Source organism: Felis catus, chromosome B3, assembly GCF_018350175.1.
Source record: "Felis catus isolate Fca126 chromosome B3, F.catus_Fca126_mat1.0, whole genome shotgun sequence".
Taxonomy (NCBI): domain Eukaryota; kingdom Metazoa; phylum Chordata; class Mammalia; order Carnivora; family Felidae; genus Felis; species Felis catus.
Window position 1 is genome coordinate 27,994,609 of NC_058373.1, and position 14,956 is coordinate 28,009,564.

Genomic DNA, 14,956 nt, shown 5'->3' on the forward strand with positions numbered 1-14,956 from the left:
TTCCTAAACTTACTTCCTTACTTGCAGGCCCCCTGGAGTCTCCAAACCACCTGTAATGACAACATATTGCCCGGGGGCTTCAGATGTAAGGGCTCTTACCAGCCCTACACTATGCATCATTGGAGTGGAAACTGCTGGCCATATACTGAGTTTTCCTGGAAACCGACGCTCCCAAAGAACCTGAGCCTATGACCGCCCACACTCAGCTCCCCACTATGCTTTGGGTCATGGAAGCAACCTCCCTACAAGCCTGACACAGCTATAACATGGAACCAAACCTGGGCCCCTTTGCCCACTTGTACAAGGGGGTGGACTCCCCTGTTCTCAGTCCCTTTTCTAATGCCACAATGCTGAAAGTCACCCCTCTCCATGGCTACTGGGGGAGCCCCTTAGATCAACTGAATGAACAGAACTTGGAGTTCACACACTTTATGGACAGCATCTCTACCATCATATGTGATGGAGCTCAATGGAATGCTGCTGCTTTCATCCCCTTGTGAGGGTGTCCCTAAGAAAGGATGGGACCCAAAGGCCAGTACAATTAGCAAAACCTCTGACAGCTGTTTTAGCACTGGACTTTCTAACCAACAAACGGCCCCATATGCACATTTTTACAAACCTTTGAGCCATAGCCTTAGTGTTGATCTTTTGGGGGTAAAGAACTCCAAGAATCTCTTGCCTCACAAACATTGAAACTATAAATCAAGGTGGGGCACCTGGGTGGCTCAGTCAGTTAAGTGTCCAACTTTGGCTCAGGTCATGAACTCGAGGTTAGTGAGTTCGAGCCCTGCATTGGGCTCTGTGCTGACAGCTCAGAGCCTGGAGCCTGCTTCGGATTCTGTGTCTCCCTCTCTCTTCCTCCTCCGCTTGCACTCCGTCTCTCTGTCTCTCAAAAATAAAGATTGAAAATGAAAGAAAACTTGAAAATATAAATCAAGGTGATACATCCCTATGTATACTAAGGCCCCAATATGAGGCCTCACTTGTCTTATCCTTGTAAGGACAAGGACCATTACTCCTTACACCCCTCTGGAGTTGACCAAAGAATTCATTCCACTTCTCAGAATACACTATGCTGGGCTCTTTAGGAAAGCATTCAATGACACTTCCACCTCCCCTAGAAGAGGAGTCATCGAGTTTACTTGAGAAGCACAATAGACTCCTCAGAGAACTTCTATTTAAATTACTCACAATTGGCAAATGGAATTTTTGTCACCATTGCCACAGGTAATGATTAACCTTAAATGAACGCCCCCTGGGGGCACATACTCCCCACACCAATACCACAAGGGTCACTTGATGAACTATATTTCCATAACAAAGGATACTTGTAAAGTTCACGTTTTTGATGTCCACCTCACCATATGGTCCTCTCCTTCCCAGTCAAGTACCAACTCACTTCCTAGGAAGCACTTTTCCCCCTAAAAGTCTCAGTCATCACCAAGGTTTAAACTGATGTCATGGCATCAAAAGGCCAATTATGGTATAAGGACTAAAATTAGGGTTCTACGTGTTAAAGTGCTGAAACAAAACAACTATTAACTAGAATTCTACATGTAGCAAATAGATCTATCATTCTCAAATGAAGAAAAACTAAGAGAACTTGTCATCAGCACCTATTTTAATAGAATTGCTAAAAAGATCTTAAGAACAAAGGAAACAATAGTAGAGGGGAATTTGGAACATCTGGAATAAAAAATGAGCAATAGCAGTGATATATATAACAGTAAATAAATTATTCTTCTCTTAGGTTTCTTTACGTTCACTTGAAGACTGAAAGCAAAAATTTCAACATTGTCTAATAAGATTTTCAAAGCATGTGGAAGTAATATACAAATAATACAATTATAACATAAAGGGAGAAGAGTAAAGATACCTATAGGTGGTAAAGTTTCTACATTCAATTAAAGTGGTAAAATACTGATTTAAATAAACCGAAATGTTTAAGTACACATTTTGTAATCCCTTATAGCAACCATTAAAAAAACTATAAACAAATACACTCAAAAATCACAATAAATAAATTGAAATGGAATACTAAAAAAATGTTCAAATACCCTAAAAGAGGCAGGTAAGGTAAACAGGAAAAAAAAGCAGAAAACAAGTAAAAAAACAAACAATAAAATGATTCTTAAACCAAAACATATCATTAATTATACTACATATAAATAGTCTAAACACAAATTAAAAGACAAAGTGTCAGAATGTATTTTTTTAAATGACTCAATTATATGCCATCTCTAAAAATTCATTTAATACGTAATGATACAAGGCAACTAAAAGTAAATGAGTGGAGGGGTGCCTGCATGGCTCAGTCACTTAAGCGTCCATCTCTTGATTTCCACTTGGATCATGATCTCGTGGTTCATGAGTTCGAGTCCTGCATCAGGCTCTGTTCTGACAGCATGGAGCCTGCTTAGGATTCTCTCTCTCCTTTCTCTGCCCCTCCTCTGCTTGCATGCTTTCATGTTTGCGCTCTCTCTCTCTCTCTCTCTCAAAATAAATAAATAAACTTAAAAAAAAAGTAAATGGGTGGAAAAAATATATACTAAGAAACACTAATCAAAAGAAAGGTGAAATGACTTTATTAATATGAGACAAAACAGATTCCACAGCAAAGAAAATTACCAGAGATGAAGAGCAATAATAATAAAGGGGTAAATTTTCAAGAAAACATAACAATCTTACATGCATATGAAGTTAACAATAAGCCATCAAAACACAAAATGAGAACTGCAAGGTAAAATGGACCAACTTACAATTATATTAGAGATATCTAAACTACCCTCTCAGTAATAGAACTAGTAGAAAGAAAACCAGCAATAATAAAGTACAAGATCATGACCTCAACCAAAAGTATGAAATCAACATTTTACACATTGATCACCAAACTACAGCAGAAGTCATTCTTTTTAAAGTATACATTGAATAGTCACCAAGATAGACCACATCTTGGGTCATAAAACAAATCTTAACAAATTTAAATGAGCTGAAATCAATTATACTAAGTATATAAGGCCTGTCTATATGGCATAAAATCAGAAATCAATTAACAGAAAGATAACAAGACAATGTCAAAAGACTGGGAAATTAACACATTTCAAAGTAATGCACAGGTTAAAATAGTCTCCAGGGAAATTTAAAAATATTTTGAATCAAATGAAAACACATCGAAATTTGTGGGGTGCAGTTAAAACAGTCCTTACAGGGAAATTTATAATATTAAATGCTTATGTTTACAAAAAAAAAAAAAAACAAAACAAAAAAACAAGGTCTGAAGTCAACAATCTAAACTTCCACCTTAAGAAACTAGAAAGAGGGGCGCCTGGGTGGCGCAGTCGGTTAAGCGTCCGACTTCAGCCAGGTCACAATCTCGCGGTCCATTGAGTTCGAGCCCCGCATCAGGCTCTGGGCTGATGGCTCAGAGCCTGGAGCCTGTTTCCGATTCTGTGTCTCCTTCTCTCTCTGCCCCTCCCCCGTTCATGCTCTGTCTCTCTCTGTCCCAAAAATAAATAAACGTTGGAAAAAAAAAAAAAGAAACTAGAAAGAGAAAAGCAAAATAAACCCAAGGCAAGCAGAAAGAGGTGAATAATGAAGAGCAGAAATCAATAAAACTGAAGAGAGAAAAACAGAAAAATAAATCAATGAAACTAAGAGTTGATTTGTTGAAAAGTTAAATAAAATTGATAAACTATGCACAAGACTCTTGGGAAAAGAAAAACAGAGAAAAGACAGTAATTACAAGTATCAGGAATGAAAGAAGGGTATCTCTAGAGCCAGTACAGATATTAAAAGGATAAGGGAATACTACATCAACTCTAAATACACAAATTCAACAACTTAGAGGATATACACCAGTTCCTCAAAGACCACAAACTACCAAAATTCACCCAAGAAGAACTGGGTAAGCTAAATAGTGTGATAACTATTCAAGAAATTTAGTTCAGAGTTTAAAGCCTTCCAAACTAGAAATGTCAAGACCTAGAAGGTTTCGACGGAGAATTCAACTAAATATTTACAGAAGAAATTTATACCAATTCTACAATCTCTTCCAGAAAATGGGAGGAGGAACATTTCCCAGCTCATTTACCAAAACCGGACAAACAAAAGTACAGTTGACCCTTGAACAACACGGGGGGCAGTGGTGCCAACTCCCTGCCAGTTGAAAATTTGCATATAATTTTTTAACTCCTCAAAAAAATTATCTACTAATAACTTTTATTAGTAGATAGCCTACTGTTGACCAGAAGCTTTACTAATAATATAGTCAACTAACACATGTTTTGTATGTTATATGTATTATATACTACATCCTTACAATAAAGTAAGCTACAGAAAAAAAAAAATATTAGGAAAATGATAAGGAAGAGAAAATGCATTTACAGTACAATGCTGTAAACTATCTGCATAGAAGCAGACTCACACAGTTCAAACCCATGTTGTTCAAGGGTCAATCATACAAAAAATAACAGCTATAAATGAATATCCCTCATGAACATAGATGTAAAATTCTCAATAGAATATTAGTAAACTGAATCCAGCAATACATATAAAGAATAATACACCAAAACCAAGAGGAGTTTATCCCAGGAATACAATGCTGGTTCAATATTTGTAAATCAATCAATGTAACCCCCCAACAGAAATAAGAATCACTTGATACTATCAATTGATGTATAGGCATTGATATCCACTCTCTTCACCCGTATTTGATACTGTACTAGAAGTCCTAGTTAATGCAATAAGGCAAGAAATATTGGGAAAAAAAAAAAAAACTGTTCCTATTCAAAAACAACATGACTGCCTTCATGAAAATCCCAAGAAACATTCTACAAGCACTGCCTAGTGAATTTAGCAAGGTCACAGGAGACAAAGCCAACACGCAAAAATGTAATATATAGTATCATCTACATATTTTCTACATAACAGACATAATGTAGAAGACATACTATATAATATCAACATACAGTTGGAAAGCAAAAAAAATTTAAAACATTTACAATAGCTCCAGAAGAAGTAAATACTTAGGTACAAACTAACAAAATATGTATAGGAAATGTATGCAGAAAAGTACACAATCCTGATGAAAGAAATAAAACACTACCTAAATAAATGGAGATATACTACGTTCATGAATTGAAAGACAAAATATAGTAATGACGTAAATTCTCCCCAAACTGATCTATAGATTTAACAGAATACCAATCAAAAGCCCAGCAAGTTTTTTGTAGATATTAGAGAAGCTGATTCTAAAATTTACATATAAAGCAAAAAAACTAGGATAAATAAAACAATTATGAAAAGGAACAATAAAGTTGGAAGAGTCAATTTTAATACTCAGTACTTAGCCACAGTCTTAAAACCAATTCTAATACTATAAAGCCACAGTAAGCAAACAGTGCGGCATTAGCAAAGGGATAGACACATATCAATGCAACGACTGGAAAGTCCAGGAATAATCACATACAAATAAAGTCAATTCATTTTTTACAAAGTACAAAAGCAATTCAATAGGAAAAAATAGTATTAGAAAAACTGGATATCCATGTGCAAAAATAAAAAATAACTTCAACCCAAACCTTGTACTTTATACAAAAATTTACTCAAAATGGACTAATGGTCTAATAATACAATGAAAAACTATAAAACTCTTAGAAGAAAACATAGGAGAAAATCTTCATTACCAGACAACAGGCAAAAAAATTCTTAGACATGAGATCAAAAGCACAATAAAAGAAAAAATTATAAAATACACTATTAAGAGAATAAAAAACCAAGGTACAGACTGAGAGAAAATATTTACAAATCATGTATCTGAGAAAGGACCCGTAATGAGAATACAAACCATAAAAAAATTCTCAAAACTAAACAAAAAGAAAACAACCTAATTAACCAATTAACAAAAATTATAAACAGAAACTTCATCAAACAGGATGTAAGGATGACATGAAAGGGTATTTAACATTACGTGCCATTAAGGAAATGCAAAATAAAACCAAGATGAGCTCCTACTACATAATTATAAGAATAGTTAAAATTAAAAGTTCTGGTAATACCAAGTGCTGACAAGGATACAGAACAACAGGCACTAACACACAGTGCTGGAGGGAAGGCAAAATAATAAAGCCACTGTGAAAAAAAATTTGGCAGTTTTGCATGAAGTGAAACATACACTTAGTATATAGCCCAACAGTCATACATCTCTAGGTATTTATCCTAGAGAAATGGAAACTATATTCATGCAAAATTTGTACAGAAATGTTCATAGCAGATTATAATTACCAAAAAAAATAGAAACAACCAAAATGAATAAACACTGTAGTACAAACCATGGAATATTACTCTAATACAAAGAACTATTGGCACACACTTTGGATGAATCTTAAAGATATAACTAGTGAGTAAATAAAGCCAATTTCAAAATGTTATATTACATATAATTCCATTTATATGACAATTCTCAAAAAGGCAAAACTACAGTGATGGACAACAGATGAGTGGTTGCCAGGGATTAGGGGTTGGGGAAATGTGTGACACAAGGGAACATTTTTCTAAGGACAATGAAACTGTTCTGAATCGTAATCACAATGATGGTTACATGAATCTATATATGTCTTTAAAACTTATTGAACTGAACATCTAAAAGGAATAAATTGCACCATAGTACTTTTAAAAATAAAAATTGTTTAAATGGTTTTCCCTAAAATTACAGTAAAATTTCAATTAAGTTCAACAAACATGTATTTACCACCCAGCACATCAAAGTACCATGGTAAACACTTTTATACAAAAGTAAAAGATACCTTCTATAGCCCTAAAAAACTTCTAGAAAATATATATCACATACATAACTAATCAATACAAATCAGGCTTTGGAAAGGTCCTGAGTGACTTATCAAGGACCAGGGAAGACAGCTGGAAGAGAGTCTGGAAGAAGCATTTTCAGGCAATGAGCTAGGTTCTGAAAGCTGGAGCAGGACATGGCCTTGGGCCAGTTAAGACATGAGGAAATGTATTAAGGATAGGGGGAAAACAGTTTGCATCTGCAGTAGATAACCCTCTATCTTGACCTGAGAAACTAAACACTAAATAAGTGATTTATTTAGCCCCTTATTTTAACCTAATAACGGGAAGTATGAGAACAAAGTAGTATCTTAAGAAACAAGATACATTTAATTTTAGAAATGATACCCCAAAAAGCAGGATATTAAGGGGAGGGGGGGACAGCTAACGAAAAATGAAAATAAACCAATGTATACTACATAGTTTGGCATCTAGCCAAACAATATTATCCTTTTTAAGCTTTACAAATGACCTTTCACGGAGACAGGCCTTGTTGTCTCTCATTCACATATGTAGAAACTGTGCTTCCCAGAGTAGGTCCTAGCCAGGGAAACAGAGCTGGGGCTAGAACACAGTGTTGGCTCTAACTGCTAGGCCCTGGGTTTCCACTGTGGGGTCCACTGACAGAGCCAGGGGCCAACTCTAGCCCCAGTCCAATTTGTGTTTGACCCAAAGGCTAAGAAAAGATTTTACTTTTTGTTTTTAGAGAAAGAAAGAGGGTAGGGGAGAGGGCCAGAGGTCAGAGAGAGAGAGAGAGAGAGAGAGAGAGAGAGAGAGAATCTCAAGCAGGTTCCATGCTCAGGGTAACACAGGGCTCAATCCCATGACCCTGGAATCATGATCTGAGCCAAAACCAAGAGTCAGACACTCAACTGACTGAGCCACCTAGGCACCCCATGATTTTATGTTTTTAAATGACTGAAAAATAATCAAAAGAATAATATTTTGTGATATTAACATTATATGAACTTCACAGTTTGGTCTGTTAATAAAGTTTTATTGGCACATAGCCACATCCATTTGCTTAGTTTTGCCTTTGGCTGCTTTGGTACAACAGCTGCAGGGTCTCATACTTACCTCATAGTTATGGTCCACAAGGCTTAAAATATTTACTATCTGACCCTTTACAGAAAATTTGCCAACGTGTGACCTATACCATTCTACAAATTTTACAAATAAGAATACAAAATGATCATTTTAAACTGGGTATACTGGTCATATAATCTCTTGTCCAGGATGAAAAGCTTTGACAGTCACCAGGAAGCAGATAAGAAGTATCACTAAGCATACCTCAAGTTTTATTCTCAGGGGCATAAATGAGAACATTTACAACAACAAAGGCAGAATGAAGTCACTAGAGGTTAAGAAAACAACAGAGAAGAATAATTGAAACAATAAGAATTAGCATGACCAGTTCAGAGACAACATCACATTCGCTTCAGTATTTGTCTGCTCTCCTTTTTATGGATGCAGGGTTAAAAGTTTACAGAGAGAAAATAAACAGAACACAAACTGCCCAAACACATCACAAATCATGGAAAGCTGGGAAGAAGGAGAAATTGGAGAAGCTGACTTTCCAAGACCATATACCTGAGAGGCCACTGACGGGGGAGACCTCTGCCACCTGGTCCCTGAAAATGGAATTAGGGGAGTGCCTGGGTGGCTCAGTTGGTTAAGCGTCTGACTTCGGCTCAGGTCATGATCTCATGGTCAGTGGGGTCAGCTATGTGCTGACCACTCAGAGCCTTGAGACTTCTGTGGATTCTGTGTCTCCCTCTCTCTCTGCCCCTCCCCTGCTCACGTGTGTGCTCTCTCTCTCAAAAAAAAAAAAAAAAAAAAAAAAGATTTTTTTAAAAGAGTTAAAAAAAAAAAAAAAAGAAAGTGGAACTAGGACTGGATGACCTCAGGACTTTAAGACATTCCTGTCCAGTTACAGTGAGGAAGTTTTTACAAACCATCCAAAGTGATTTCCATTCAAGTTGCTATATCCAGGACCTACAGAAGGATGAGTGCCAAGGTGTGAAGGCTTGGCACCCAGGGGCAGCAGCAGCCTAGAGTCAGAAAGCACTTCTGTGGGGGACACAGCAGGAGGGGTATACCTGTAACAGTCTTGGGCCACCATCAGGAAAATCAGCATTTCACCATCCGAGAAGGTTCACTTGGGTTTTGTTTTTACCTTAATCACTAACTTTAAGAAATCTTGTTCACTATCAATTGCTTCTGAAAAATAGATTGCAGGAGGGGCGCCTGGGTGGCTCAGTCAGTTAAGCATCCGACTCTTGATTTTCACACAGGTAATGAGATCTCATGGTTCATGAGAACAAGCCCCACAACAGTCTCTGCGCTGACAGACTGGTGCCTGCTTGGGATTCTGTCTCCGTCTGTCTCTGCCCCTCTCCCGTTCTCTCTCTCTCAAAAAATAAACTATAGATAGATAGATAGATAGATAGATAGATAGATAGATAGACAGACAGACAAACAGACAGACTGATTGACTGTAGGAGAAAACTATGGGTAACTAAGCACATTAGTGAGGGTTCTCCACAGAAAGAGAACCAAAAGAATGTATAGGAGAGGGAGAGAAAGGGAAAGAGGGAGGCAGAAGCTATTTATTTTAAGGAACTGGCTCATACAATCATAGAAGTGCAAGCCCCAAATCTGCAGGGCAGGCTGGCAGACTGGAGACACAGGAACCAGTTATGTTAGTTTGTATCCAAAGGAAATGTGGAGGCAGAATTCATTCTTGCTGAAGGTCAGTCTTTTTTCTATTCATGCTCTTCAACTGCTTGGGATAAAGCCCACCCACATTATAGGGTAATCTGCTTTACTCAAAGTCCATCAATTTACATGTGAATCTCATCCAAAAAACACCTTCACAGAAATATCCAGAATAGTATTTGACCAAACATCTGGGCAACATGGCCCAGCAAGGTTGATACATAATTTAACCATCACACTAAGGGTCCCAACTAATCAAATACTAGTTAAAAAAAGATACTGTATTATGTATTTGTATGACACTGAAATTTTTTTCTACTTACAAAGAAGTACAGTTTTAAGAGAGATTAGACGTGACAACTTTCTAATAGAACATAAACACATGGAGGGGCTCTGGGTGGGGGGAATGGGCTAAATGGGTAAGGGGCATTAAGGAAGACACTTGTTGGGATGAGCATTGGATGTTATACACAGGGGATGAATCACTGGAATCTACTCCTGAAATCATTACAGCACTGTATGCTAACTAACTTGGATGTAAATTAAAAATTAAATAAATAAATAAATAAAAAATAAATAAAAAGAACACAAACACAGAAGTGGTCAAATTTCCCTTGATATTCTTTTGATTAAAAAAAATTTTTAATGTTTATTTATTTTTGAGAGAGAGAGAGACAAGAGCATGAGCGGGGGAGGAGCAGAGAGAGAGGGAGACACAGAATCTGAAACAGGCTCCAGGCTCTGAGCTGTCAGCACAGAGCCCAACAAGGGACTCGAACGCACAAACCATGAGATCATGACCCAAGCCGAAGCCAGACACTCAACTGACTGACCCACCCAGGTGCCCCAATATTCTTTTGCATTATAAAGATACAGTGCAACTATCTCTTATGTCTAGCTCATTATTAGTAATGTAATACATGTAACATGGCACCCTTACAATTTAAAGGGTTCAGAATAAATAAAAAGATACCTATGTTCATTTAACAGGAAAATTTCATTCTCCAGTAAAAAAAAATGATCAAACCAATAACTGGATTTTAAAAGATGGAGAAATAAAATTAAGGAAGAATATTCAGAAGGATGGATAGCAGAGTAAAAAAGCTCAAAGCATTCACTTGAATGATACATAAAAGGTCACTTATCTTCTGTGTCCCATCCTTCTTAGGGGAATTTGTACACCCCTCTTCGGCCTGAAGCTGAAAGTACTCACTAATTCACAACACAGATTACTTATTTATGGGATCCCTCCTGTGTGCCAGCACTCTGCTTGGTGGTGGGGGTACATACCATGGTGAAAAAACAGAGCTTGTCCCCACGGGTCATAGCCATTATAGAGTTGTTACAGGCAGGGTGAGGAATGTAAATGTGAAGGCATAGCAGGGTGAGGGGATGTGAACAAGGCATAAGGCTTTGGCACCTGATCTCAGGGACCTTCCCTGGAAGCTTCTTGAACCACCCTATTACGTTTTCTTCATATGTTTGCTTTCTGCTACCCCTTTGTTTTGTATTGGTTGTCCCAAAGAAAAAAATCTCTACTACTAAATAAGTAGCACTTTTCCACATAGAATTCAAATTCACATATTATCTGCCTTGGTTTACAAAATCTGTAAAAATGTGTCAGAATTTACCAAGTTGATCAAGAAACAAAAGTGTGAGCCCTTTACTACTAGACTGGGTTTCCTCTCTGTAACCACTTCTCCATGCCAGCTGGGAAAAGTCAGAGCATAGACATTCCCCTCTAGAGCCCAGGTCAGATTCCTGTGGAAACTGTTTGATACCATCTTCGCAGGATCAGACTCAAAATTCTGAACTAAAAATTGTCAAGGTGTTTTTACATCCCAATGGTCTTTGGCACTTTCCAGATGACCAGAATAACAAACATGGGCTCCCACATCACAGAATTCATGATGAAATGCTCACAAGCAAAAGGAAGGCCGAACATAAAATTAAGTAGAGTTGGGATGTTCCTTATTTCTTTATTAGCTCACTACTATCATTAGAGTTTCCCTGTGCTCTAGGCCCACAATATGGGAAGAGCTAGCAAATCAAAAAGAGAAAATTAAGGTGCCTAATTTCATACAAGTAGCATGTTATATGAACAAACACTCTGTAGTTCCCAGGACAGTGAGAGACTCTAGAGATGCATCCATGCCTCGCTGCCCTTGCTATGTTCTAACCCCCAGGGTGGACAACAAACAAATCCTCACACACAGCCACGAAGCCCATCACGCCAAGAATTTTACTCCTGTCCATTCTGATACTGTTGCTAAGTATAATCAATTAACCAGAGCTTTATGTCTTATTTGCTTCCTTCCAAAGGTGAAGGCCAGAAATGGTTCTTCAATAAACAAGAACACAGAGCCTCAGTGGAACTACTAATCCTGTAGGGAACAGACTCCAGCAGAAGCTGACATCACCCCTGCCAGTAGACACCAGGCAGACTCCCAGAGGTGGGTTACGCTTTCCATAAAGGACTCGAGATCCAAAGCAACAAGAACTAATTATGGAGAACAGAATAAGTTTATGAGGGAAATCTAATTGTGGTCATTTGCTTTGGAATATGGTTGGTTTTCTTTAATATTCTTATTTCCTAAGCAGCACATGAGGAGGTTCTTTTCCTTTCCTCTGCGTCTCTAACTCCCAAAGCAATAGACTGTGCCTTAAAAGCAAACATGACATACGCTTTGAAAAGCAAGCATCATCCTTGGGACTCTGGAAACATGTTAGCAATGCAAAGTCCCAGGCCCCATCCCAACTCTAAGAAATTCGAGGCTCTGGAGGAAGGGCCAGCCATGGGTGTCTAACCAAGCCCTCCAGGTTATTCTAATGAGCAACAGAGGTTGAGACTCCTTGGGCTAGGGAATCAGGATTTAATTCTTTGAGTTCCCACCGCAGGAGGACAGAGTCTTCTCTAATTTTCCTAATATTCATGGCCCTCTGTGCAGTGGCTTTCAAACTTCAAAGTATAAACATGTCACCCAGGGAATGTGTCCACTGCATCAACAAGCATACTTCCCAGGATTTAGATGCAGCAGGGCACCTGAAAGAGTACATTTCACTACAGTCTGGCACAACACACTTCTGCTGCTTCCTGCTCACTGCTCCCTGTCGCCCCTGCACATCCACTGCCATTCCTGCTTTCCACAGTCCTCCACCTGGAGGCCAGAGCCCACTTCTCCTACATAACCTCACATACCACCATCCCTCAAACCCAGACCAGGTCTCCATAACTGTTGCTCAAACTTCAGCCAACACTACCCCTGAACTGCTCACACCCTTTTTTTACCCAAATAATCATGAATTATTGTGGGAGAAAGCCCACATTTAATGTTTTACAACTCCAGAGAAAAGTTATAAAACAGCAGGAAAGCTGCCAATCAGCATAGGATATAATGGAAACATTCATGGTCAAGTAAATAATCTCTGAGCTCTTAAAAACACATAAAGAGTACTGACTAGACACCCACATACACACACTCAAAACAATTATCACACTTATACACAACATGAACTCATCAGCTCCATGGAACTACAAGAAGTTGATCCTGGTGTCAATAAATAATATCTGTAGTATAAAAGAAATAGCAAAACTTTCTCAAGAGGCCTCGCTTCAATTTCCAGCTCTTCCCCTGTTATTTGTGCAAACTGTGGCTTCCGTTTGTTGGTAAAGTTGAAGATAAAAGGAAATAATGAGAAAATACTTTCAAGAAAAAATATAGCAGCTAAGCAAAGTACTGGTTAATATTTCTACTACCTGCATAGACTAAAAAGGTTTACAATAAATTAAAGAGCTCATGCTTAAATTCTTCATACAAGGCCAGCCCTAAGCAAATATAAAAAATAAGCTTAGCATATCTTTTAGTAGCCTCTTAACTTTCTTGTTTTAATATCCTATTCCCTCCTCTACTTTCCCTCAAAATAATAAATACAAACAACCCCACATAGGGTGTTAATTAGAAACATTCACTTGAAAAAGTATGAGACCATAATCCAGCCTGTCTTTTGTGGGGGAATATCCCCAAAAATTAACAAAAAATTGTACTATATGGGAGGCAGCTTTCTTTCCTCAACAGTAGGACTAGCAAGTTCTACATCTGATTGCAAAAGAAAGTAATAAAGTTTATTCCAGGGGAAATAGAAATTATTAGAAGCCACTATTTCCCAGAAATAAGCCATGAAAGAATCAAACTTGACAACAATAAAAACCTATCCTAGCATGGCTGTTTGTGGAAGAAAGAAACTGATCCTTTCCCAAAGAAAGTAATCTTTGAAAATACAACAAGGAATACTGTGTATCTAAAGAACTTCTACTCTAATCTGTATTTTCCTCATAATCAGCTACAATACCATCAACATACATAGTCTTTTATTTTTTTTTCAATTTTTTTAATGTTTATTTATTTTTGACAGAGAAAGAGACAGAGCATGAGCAGAGGAGGGGTAGAGAGAGAGGGAGACACAGAATCGAAAGCAGGCTCCAGGCTCTGAGCTGCCAGCACAGAGCCTGATGCGGGGCTCGAACCCACAGACCGCGAGATCATGACCTGAGCCGAAGTCAGACGCTCAACCGACTGAGCCACCCAGGTGCCCCATACATAGTCTTCTAAGTGGAATTTGGTATAGATACAAACCTATCCATGAAAAAAGTATTTTCTAACAATAAAAAGCACACATCAGGCCACACCTAAAATAGAAACTTTTACTGAATACCAAAAAAATGATCCCCCAAAAAACTATTCAATTGGGACCTACATTAAAAAAAAATTATGCTTTGCTTTCTAACCATATGACTTTCAAAAGAAGAAAACATATTCATCAAATATAATCAGAAATATACTTTGAATATAGTACTCTCAATTCAACACTTTGAATTTTTCCAAGTAAATAGTTTTTCTCAGAGCATCTTTTAGAATGAGTGTTTCATAAAAAAAAAAATTGGAGGAAATATTGTTTAATTCATTAACAAATACTGGAGGGGCGGGAAGAAGAGATGGGAAACTTTTTTTTAAACATAATGAACCACTGAAACTATTAATAAATTACAGAGTGAAAGAGGCCAGACTCAAAGAACAAACTACTACATCATTCCATTTACATGAAGTTCTAGAACAGGCAAAACTAATCAACAGAAAGAAAGATCAGACCCATGTCTGCATCTAGAAAGTGGGGTCTGGAAGGGGCCAGGAAGGGGCACAAGGGAATTTTCTAAGTGGGAAGTAATGTTGAGAGAGGTTTAGGTTACACAAGTTACATTTGTCAAAACTTGTGGAATAATAAAACATATGCATTTCATTATGCATATATTTTACTGAAAGAAAAAGCTAAACTGAACTCAATCAAGTAAATGATATGCATGAAGTAAGGGAGCCAGGTAAGATGCACCAATGGACAG

At 37.6% G+C, this 14,956-nt stretch overlaps 1 protein-coding gene across 7 annotated transcripts in view; it reads right to left on the bottom strand.

The window, feature by feature from the left end:
- Positions 1–14,956, bottom strand: part of HERC2 (HECT and RLD domain containing E3 ubiquitin protein ligase 2) — a 279,601-nt gene that overhangs the window by 251,112 nt on the left and 13,533 nt on the right. The gene's annotated exons all lie outside the window — the stretch shown is intronic.